Here is an 11,050-nt window from a genome sequence, read left to right on the forward strand (position 1 = left end):
TATATGGTGTATATATATATATATGTATGTATATGTATATATATATATATATATACAATAATTTCGATCCTTTGTTTAGGATCATCTTCAATGCTATTCAAATTAACGCTTTCGACGCGGATGTTAAGAATTAAAATTAGATTTACAATTAAATCGCTGTTTTATATTACATAGTTCCTACAGATTATTAATGCATCAAGCCGTAATGCGTTCATTCGTCCAACATATATAAATCCCCATAAAATTGACAGATTAATTAAATAATAAATTAATTACATATCAATAAGTAAAATACAGTTATATTTTAACCAACTTATATGTTAAATTATGTTAGACTGTTATCCGTTCGACATGAGGATCTCGTGCGAGGATACGATAAAGAAGAGAAAAAGGATTTTTTACAAAAACGGCTTATATCCAAAATCTATTGAGTTGTCCGGAAAGTTCGTGCCGATTTTTGATAAGTGACATAAGGACAGGTCTGAATATATCACGATTGAAAACGAATGACATGCGTACATGTCGTAAAAGACGGTACTTCAGGCATACTTGGAAAAAATTTGGTTGCGATACGTTAATTTTTGTTAGTTTTATACGCCTTTGAATATGGAAGAAAACAAAGTGCATTTTAGGCATTTAATGCTTTTCTTTTACCGGAAAGGCAAAAATGCCACACAAGCGACAAACAAGATATGCGCTGTTTATGGCGAAGATGCTGTAGCTAAAAGAATTATGCGGAAATGATTTGCTAGGTTTAAAACTGGTGATTTCAACCTTGAAGATCAAGAACGCCCGGGTAGGCCCTCCACCACAGATGAAAATCAGATTAAAAGACTGATCGAGAATAACCTACGCTATACGACACGTAAATTAGCAGAAATGTTAAATATGTCAAAATCCACCATCCACAAGTATTTTGTGAAGCTTGATTACATAAACCGTTTTGATGTATGAATTCCCCACGATTTAACGAAGAAAAATCTGATGGATCACATTTTCATTTGCGACTCTATAAATGCACGAGAAGATCACATCATTTTTGCAGTAAGTAGTGATGGGAGATGAAAAATGGATCATTTACAATAATGTTGAGTGAAAAAGATCTTGGGGAAAGCGGAATGAACTACTTTTAGCCACCCCAAAAGTCGGTCTTCATCCAAAGACGGTCATGCTCTGTGTCTAGTGGGATTGGAAAGGGATCCTGTATTATGAGCTTTTACCAAACGAGATAAATTCAGAGGAGTATTGTTCCCAATTAGACGAATTGAAGACAGCAATTGAAAAACGTCCAGAAATAGCGAATCGGAAGATCGTCGTGTTTCATCAGAACAATGCGCGGCCTTGTGTCTTTGATAACTCGACAAAAGTTGTTGAAGCTCGGTTGGGATGTTCTACCCCATATTCAGACCTCTGATTTCCACCTATTTCGATCATTACAAAATTCCCTTAATGCAAAAAGCTTCAACTCTTTGGTCGAGGTAAAAAATCTTAAAAAAGTTTTTTGCTGAAAAACCTGAGAGATTCTGGAAAGACGGAATTTTCAAGTTGCCTGAAAGATGGAGAAAGATTGTAGAACAGAATGGCACTTATATAATTTAATAAATGTATACTAAAATTTAAATCTTCTGCGTTTCAATTTTCCTTCAAAATCAGTACGAACTTTCCGGACAACTCAATATATAAAACAGTGAAAAAATAGTTTAATTTAATAATTAAATTTAAAAAATGATACTGATCTTAAATTCTGCGTACTCAGATATATTACTTACAATGTGAGATTTTCTCCTTCTCCACAACAATTATTTCGTAAAACATCGATTATTTATCGCATCCTCACACAAGATCTACATGTCGAACAACAATTTAACATAGTTTAACATGTAAGTTTGTTAAAATATAATCTGTACTTTATTTACTTATATGTGTAATTACTTTATTATTTAATTAATCTGTCAATTTTATGGGGATTTATATATGTTGGACGAATGAACATATACAGACGCACTACAGCTTGACACATTGATAATCTAGGAACTTAATAATGTCATCTATGCTCGCAAATACGATTCAGCTAGCACAAGTCGTAGCACAAGCCAACACATTGTCGACAGCGAGAATATACTATCACCGAGGCCGCCACAATTCTTCGGAATATTGATCGTCAGAAATGGCAACTGATTATTTTAAGCGTTTTGACTGAGCGCTTCAGCTAAGTACTGTCGGAACAATTTGCTAATTATGTTCGAGTGCATTTAGGCGTGGAATTGAATAATGCGCTCAAGTTCTTAGTCCGCCCGCGGGTTCGATCGTTCAAGATCTAGCGTTAATATATAATATGAAATAGCGACTTAATTGTAAATCTGGTTTTCATTCTTAATTCTTGACATTCGCGACGAAAGAATTAATTTGAATAGCATTGAAGATGATCCTAAACAAAGGATCGTTTGCGTATTTAATGTTTTATACACACTTGAATAAATATATACATATCAACAGCATGCTCTTATTAGCATGAATTATTAGCATTAATTATGATGATTTATTCGTTAGAGCTTAGATCTCATATTATAAAAGATACTTATATTTTATTATTTATAAAAAGATTTAAATTCTAATTTTTTTCTTATATAATACTTAAATACTATAAGTGGAAAACTCGCGAACTTAAAATATAAGAGAAAGTAAGTTCAAGAAAAAGAAGAAGAAATCATTATTCTCTCCTGAAACAGAAGGGAATATTAATAAGTATGCATTTTACCAATATCGGTGTGAACTTTCTCTTTGTTTCGTTTCGCGTTACGATTTTGTGAAACGCGGTACAACGGGTTGCGTTAAAACACAAATTTATTGTTGCTTCTGCCGTTTTTTCTTCTTCATCTCGCCTTTCTCTCTTATTATCCATTATTAATTTCCTAATATTATTAAAATTTATAATTTGAGAGTTCTTATAATTTAAAGTTATTCCTTTAACTGTACATACTTCGTGTCGGCGACTTTCCGGTACACAAACGATGTAGAAGCCTCCGGACACGAATAATTCAATAAAACTACACTACGTAGCTCTCGAGTTCGTCTATCATATCGCCCAGAAAATTCCCCGTATGCGGCTCATATTCATTCAGTTCGCCTTTGTTTACGTAAATCTCGTCGTTGACAGGTAATATGTTAGTTATTTCGTGCTCTGAATTCGTGAGCAACGTTACCAAGCGTTCGTATTTTTTGACGATCTCTGTATTAGGCAAATTGATTGGCCAAATTTACCCTAGAAAGAATTCAAACAGAGCTTCGCGGCCGAATATAAACCAAAATTTCGGGCGATATTATTTCTATCGAGAACGATATTTCTTCGTATTCCCGAAAGTACTTTTCCTTACTCTCGTCATTCAGGCATTCGCTCGGCCATCCACTAGCTTCCTGTTTTAATTTAAAAAAAACTGTTGATGTATTTGGCAAACAAACAACCTTGTTTCGTACAAAGATCGAATCGTATGACTCTAAATAGCCAGATCTCGCTCACACATGTCATGAGATAACCTTTCTCGAGGGTTTTGCGCAATTCGCAGGATACCCATGCACCTACAAATTCACGATCGGGCAACGTGAGTGTACTCGGCCTGCGAGAATGTTTCGCAGCAACTACGACACAATCCGAATAACAATTTGTCTCATAGTACGGGAATACCGGATGAAAGAAATCGCACGGAGGAGGTAATGTGCACCGAATTCGACAGAATCGAAATTAAAATTCGGAGTTACGCCAATTAACTCCAAACATTATTCTCCGATATAAATCATAGATTGGCCTACGGAAAAGAACCCATTTTCAATATGTATGAATAGAGATAACACACGTCCATATAATGTATTTTTTCCGTACTCGTAATTTCGTATCGGGTTGCGATATTTTCCGTGCGACCAAAAAAATCGCACGGAGGAGGTAATGTGCACCGAATGATACCTTCGACAGAATCGAAATTAAAATTCGGAATTACGCCAATTAACTCCAAACATTATTCTCCGATATAAATCATAGATTGGCCTACGGAAAAGATACTTCGCGAGAATCGAGAGGAGGGTTACTAGCATTGGATAGTTTTCAAGAAAATTGTGCATCTCGTGATTCTCGCGCATTTCTCGTGCGAATTTACACTCTCATTTCTCCATCACCTTATATCCACATTGTCAAAGACATCATGTCATTGCAAGAGTTTATTCGTATTGTGCGTCGATTGTATCTTCGTGTGACATCCCAGACGTAAGTTTTCTTTCACAATTGATTTGGTAATAGTTGGGATAATCGTGCCAAAAACAACCGTGAAATTGTAACAAGTAACATAATATATAACAGCGTCTCGTTCGCTGATCCAACTTCGTAATATCAGTCGTATCGGCAATTCGATACTCGTCCTGCATGGATTATAGAATATCTCATGCTCCATCTACACTAACCACTGTAACTTTGTACGAGTGATTATCTTTATATCTATGTCCGCCCGGTGAAATGATTCCTATTCTTTTTCTTCTTTGCGTAAAAAGTTTTTGCGAAAACTTTCATACACATGAAAGCGATAGTCATGCATTCTATGAACGGACACGTCTTCGCGTTCTAAAAAGATTTTTCTGAACGCCATGTGCGCACATCGAAGGATATCCACGTCATTCTAGTAATATTTTATTATTTTTTGTTTGAAATCAGAAACGAAATTTGATCGCGACATTTCCTCGTGCTAAACCATAAAGCAGTCATGTTTGTTTGGGCGAATAATAAATCAATTACAATATTTTTTTGAGAATCCGTTGAAATTGTTCGATTTCGCGAATTCCACAATCTTCCTCGAGAATCATGATACCAGTGGATTTTATTAATTCTTTGGCCAGCTTATGCTGTAACAATGACCGCTGATATTTCACGGATTCCTATCTTTCTTGCAGCTCCTCTGTACGCAGTTGTCCATGCTCGTGATGCGCTACAAATGAACGAGAAAAACATAAATTGTCTGTATTGTTTATTTGCAAAATTGAGCTTTTGGCTACATTTTCGCGGATTAATCGAATGACGTTCGCTACCAGCAGGTACTGAGACTTTGAAAACGCGTACAGTAAAATTTTTAGCGATATCGAATTCTCCAGCACTTTGCGCTAGCGAACTCATGAGTTACTATATGTTCTTGTGAGTTAAACGTGCTGGATGAAACGATAGGCCAGCTAGATAATGCGGTAAATCTGCTCGAACAATAATTCTACGTAATCGTTCGGCTCGCACGAATGTAATGCATAAGCCCGAATTTCATGGCGCGTTCTATCCGAGCGATATCACTACCTTCGGGTGGCGATTATATCGCAAAAGTTGCCTCTCTCTCTAATATCCCAAAATTCTTAAACCGACGCGAGTTCTTCTTTTTTTCCTTCACTCAATAAAATTGAAGTTATCTCTAACTTTCTGCTGACAATGCTGATCCTGTCGATGTTGATTATTTTCCTCTTGATGATGATGCGCCTGTTGCTGTTGCTACTGATGTTCATCGTCGATAGACTATGCGAAATTTTATGAGAATTCTTCTTCCAAGGGAGCGTTTTTTTCCTTTGCATGTCGCAAAGTAGAAACAACCGCGTCAGTAGGATGGACCGTCGCCAGTTTGTACTGTAAAAAAGTTAAATAAATCCTGTTAATCTGATAACATTAAGTCAGAAACTTATATCACTAATTGTAACATTAACATGGCAAGATAACTCACCTACAGCTGTTTACATATTCTGTGTGAGAAAGGGTAATATTTTTTTAAATTTAATATTCCGGCAATATCGGTAAAACGAGAGTGTACGAAATATCTAATAAAAATATCCGCTTAAATATTCCGAGCAATAAATTTAAAGTAAAAAGTAAAAATATTATTACATTTATTTTCAAGAGATGCGTAATATCTGTTATCTTTTTTCTTTATTGCCTCCGAAGTTACTTCTTCTTCATCATGTATTTCCTTTCGATCATCGCCATTCTCAATAGTCATCGACTATCCTCAATATTTGCGTTATGCTCTTCTTCATTATTAGCAGCATTATCATCGGCAACATTATCATCATCATTATCATCATTATTAATATCATTATCGACATTGTCATCAACAATGTCTTCATTGTCCTCCTCCTCTTCCTCCTCCTCTTCCTGCCCTGATTCCACTTCTTCTTCCTGCATTAATTCCTTCTGCTCTTATCCAATTTTCTGCGCTAAAAAGTAATTTTTATTATTATTTTTGAACTCTGTATATAACTAACTTTCTATATTCGACTGGCCAATTTTTTTTAAAAGAACTTATACGTTACGAAAATGGAAAAGACCAGTGCTCGAATCGAATCAGATGAACTCAAACGAACATCGTTCCAGGAATCGTCATCATCATCATCATCTAAAACAAAATTGTTTTTATTCTTTATTGCATTACATCAATATTATATGAATTTCTCGATTATTTTTAAAATACCAATTACGGTGACAGGAACGTCACGCGGAGGCGGAATATTATTTTCCGCCAGTTCAATTCGTGCTCTTCCTAGAAAAAATAAAATGTTTTAATAATCAAGATTTCTACAATATAAACGTTTAGTTAACATTTATTTCCCCAAAACTTCGCTAATATTTCCTTCTCTTCTTGTCTGACGGAGTGACATCGTCTTAAACTAAGTCATCTTACTGGACGCCTCCTGCGATGCGGTATCGCATGTCCTATAATATAGTTCGGTTCTGAAATAAATTTAATAAAGTATAATTATAGTATATATTTAATAAAGTATAATTATAGTATATATTTAATAAAGTATAAATATAATTATAATTTAATAAAGTAAACTTTTAATGCGGAAATGTATATTCGATTTTATTTTAGAAATTATTACCTCTTAGTCCAATGCATCGCTTGAAGTCAGCTATGTGATCTTTCGCGTCATCCTTCTCATGATCAAAACACTCGCGTATTTCTAGATGATGACGAACGATTATATTTTTTAATCTCTCATCACCATCGTAATAGTTTATGCATACTAATGTGCTGAAGCATTCACTCATGAAATTTCTGAAAATCGAATAATTTTTTTCGCCATTATCTGATAATTTTGTTTAGCGGTTTTTCAAGTTGTTAGCAACGACGCAAAATTTGGTAAGTAACTCGTGAAGTTCCATTTTTTAAAATACGAAATTAAAAACAACTCGCAAATAGCCAACGTAAAATCAATTCACTTCATAGTCTAAACGCAGGACTAAATTTTTTAGTTTGATCACTGCGTGCTCATAGCGATATTCATAAAATTCTTCCCCGAAAAGAAAAAAGTTTCTAGCTTCACCATTGGCTGATAAAATTGATCGCTTCTTTTATTCGATTTTCTTGTAAAATTTAGAGAAGTAGGAGATGACAAAAATCTTCCTAGTTATGACCAGCATCATATTTGATTATTTTCGTTCTTCTCTCATGGAAATTATCTCAAAAAGTATCTCTCCCTTTATACTTACCTTAGTAAATCCTTTAATTCTCGTTTTCATTATTATCCGGAAAAGTTTTTTCATTCTATGGAATTTTTATTGTTACAAAGAATCTCACGTTTTAAATTTTTTTTTCTGTTTTTGTATTATATCTTCTTACTTGAAAGGATTCTCACGCATTATTAATTTATGGCTAATAAAAAATAAACCTTTCAACAAAAAAAAAAATAGAATTTTAATGGAAATTCTTATATCTCGCTTGACCAACAATATCACTTGATTTTTGTTAGTTTTCTCTTCTTCAGGATTTACTTCATTATGAGGAAAAAAATCATGGCGAATATTGAACATAACTCGCTTCACTTAAAACTTTTCTCATGTTTATCAATATAACTAAAATTTAATTTTTTTATTCTATAAATTTATGTATATTACACGCTATTTTTTCCTTTAGGAGTATACATACAAGTTTCAGAAAAAAAGGAAGATGAAAAAATTTTCCTGTATTACTCAACTCAATTTAATATTTTTTTTGTCGTACGTCTGTCTCCTTCAACATTAATGAATTTTCTAGAAAAAAGGCAATTTTCCTAAAACCCAATCGTAAATTTATTTTAAATCGAAGATGTTCCATAAATTTCTTCTTGTTTTTAAAAAAAAAATTTTAAAAAAGAAACTCATTGATTATTGATATACTATTTCTTATTTGTTAAACATTACTTTTTTAAGCTAAACTAATTCTTTTTTCCCTTATGATTTATTGCAAAAGAATTTCTCTTTTCGTATGATCAAATTCTTTTCACTGTTCTTTTCACTGTTTCATTTTATAAAAAAAAAAAACTGGAGGGAAATGTAAAACGTTTCTGTTTGTTCCTATTCATTCTCGTATTTCACTTCTCTCCCCTTTTAACTTCTGTGATGTATAGATTATTTTAAATTTTTTAGAAAAATCTAGAAAAAGTTTGTTTCTTTCATTTTTTTATCTGCGCGCGCAAAATAATTTTATTATATAGTGTCAAAGAAGGAAGCGATGTCGATAGTGCTATTAAAAATATTTCATTCGAGTCTCGTTCACAGTTTCAGCTTTGTGACAACAACAACAGTACAAATAAGTATTGTACTTCTTGTGTTTTTGATTGCCATCTTCATTCATTTGAGTTTGATATTACTGTGGTGTAAGAACAGTGGCAGTTAAAAAATACTAATAATTCGAACATGGGAATGTAATTTATCCCCAATTCTTTCAAGATACGCAACGATGACGAGAGAAAAAATTTTCAATTTTATATATTGTTAACAACAATGTTTAGTCTGAACAATTCTCATTCGACGATTCACGTAGGATTGCAAAGAACGAACGAAGGAATCTTTAAATCTCTTGTAAAATTGAGCGAATACAACGCGGACAGGATTTATTTCGACACTGACTGCTGGCATCAGTTTCAAGATAACAAGGAATCATGAATATATTTAAGCAGCGATAACAGAGTGGAATCTTATTCTATTATTATAAAAAACATCACCATTAACTTTACCACATCTTACGGAGTGAAATCAATATTGCTAGTGTACAAAGAAGAAGAGGAAAATTCCAAGGGAAATCTTCAAAGAGAAAGGGACGCTTCAATTCTACTGGCGAAGAAACAAAAAACCTATGCAGTGGCAATTATAATGCAGAAAATTTCCTTCCTCAGACTACAAAGCATTGTAAAATGCGTCGACGCACATTTAAAACGTTAGAATTTTTATCTGATAATGTTAACAAATGTGCGTAATATTTAATTTAAGAAATCGAACGGAAACTATCTGCAAATTTTATTAATCAGGAAATTATAAAATTAACGTTGTGAGATAATTACGAAGATATAGAACGAAATGTACGTACACAAATTAATGACTTAATTTTTTTTGATACGAGGGCAAATCAATAAGTTTTTAGAAAATCTGTTAGAGGGCACTCGCAGTGTTATGTCACAATTACTTTTTGACAAGTAACATCTTTCTGATTACTGTCAAATTTTGAGCGGAATTCATCGCGTGGTTTTATTTCTGTAGATGATTAAAGCGAACAACCTTTATATTTTTTGCAAAATGGAAATAAATGAGTTTCGTCAAATATCTACATATGAAAGATTTAACGCCGAAAGAAATCAAAGCCAAGTTGGATAATATTCATAGCACATCTGCACCAGCGTTTGCGGCTATATACAATTGGATGAATAAATTTAAAGTGGTCGTACATCCACATGTGATGTACTTCGTTCGGGATGTCTGATTGAGGCTGCTACGCCAGAAATCATCGATAAAGTCCAAGATATTGTTTTGACGAATGAAAGTGCGCGAGCTCGTTGAGACAGACATATCACATGGCACACTGATTTTGTACGAACAATTAGGAAAAAGCTAACGAGTGCCGCATTTGTTTACTATGAACCAGAAGCGCGACCGTGACGATTTCAAAACAATGTTTGGAGGTGTTTCAACGTAATCCAGATGAATTTCTGCATCGATTCATTACTGTGGACGAAACATGGATCATTACTTCACACCCGAAACAAAGGAATAGTTAAAACAATGGACTTCACCGGGTGAACCAGCTTCGAAGAAGGCGAAGACCGTCGGCCGGAAAGATGATGGTCACAGTTTTTTGAACGCGGTATAATTCATATCGATTACTTTCTGTCGAAACGATCAATGGCAATTACCACGTCTTATTGGACCGTTTCAACAACATTTTAAAGAAAAAACATCCCTATTTGATGAAAAAGAAAGTGCTCTTCCATCAAAACAATTCACACGTGCCCGGCACCGTTGGCCAAATTCAACGCATTCCGCTACGAATTGTTTCCCCATCCAGCATATTCCCCAGATTTAGCCCTCTATGATTATTTCCTGTTTTCACCTGAAGAAACAGTTCGGAGGAAAGAAATTCACCACCAGAGAGCAGCTCATCGCCGAAACAGAGGCTTATTTTGAAGGGTTGAACAAATCATATTCGAACAGCTTGAAAAAGTTGGAGAATCGTTGATCAAGTGTATCGAATTAAAAAGAGATTATGTTGAAATAAAAATGAATTGACAAAAAAAGTGTGTTTTACTATGTTTTTTTAAAAACTTATTGACTTGCCCTCATATATATTTTAATATTGTATTACAATATAATATTTTTGGAATTAACTTCATTAAGATATAACAAAATTTTTCATATAATCCTCTCGAGGCGAAAATCTTTCGCTTAATTTTTCTAAAAACTTTTTGAGTTTATTCTCATGCGAACTATGTATTTCTTCTTCTTTTAAAGAAGAACTTGTATCGATAACATTATATGTTTTTGTATAACATGAACTCTCGTTTCTTAATCACTTTATCTTCCAATAACCAACTTTTTTCTTTGCATATTTTCGTCCTATATGTATAATATAGACTTTTAAATGAAGTACAATACACATTCTTAAAATCCTTATCATACATAAAAAATCATACTCTCATTCGAACGAGTGTGTCATCATTGACACGGGAGTTGAACATGTTCATTCCTGTTTTACCTCCCTCTTTTCAAGCAAGAATCCCTTAGACTCAA

At 33.7% G+C, this 11,050-nt stretch overlaps 1 pseudogene; it reads left to right on the top strand.

The window, feature by feature from the left end:
- Positions 1 to 838, top strand: part of LOC108691569 — a 6,747-nt pseudogene extending 5,909 nt beyond the window's left edge.
- Positions 839 to 11,050: the final 10,212 nt, after the last annotated feature.

This window comes from Atta colombica, unplaced genomic scaffold (assembly GCF_001594045.1).
Source record: "Atta colombica isolate Treedump-2 unplaced genomic scaffold, Acol1.0 scaffold106, whole genome shotgun sequence".
Lineage (NCBI taxonomy): Eukaryota > Metazoa > Arthropoda > Insecta > Hymenoptera > Formicidae > Atta > Atta colombica.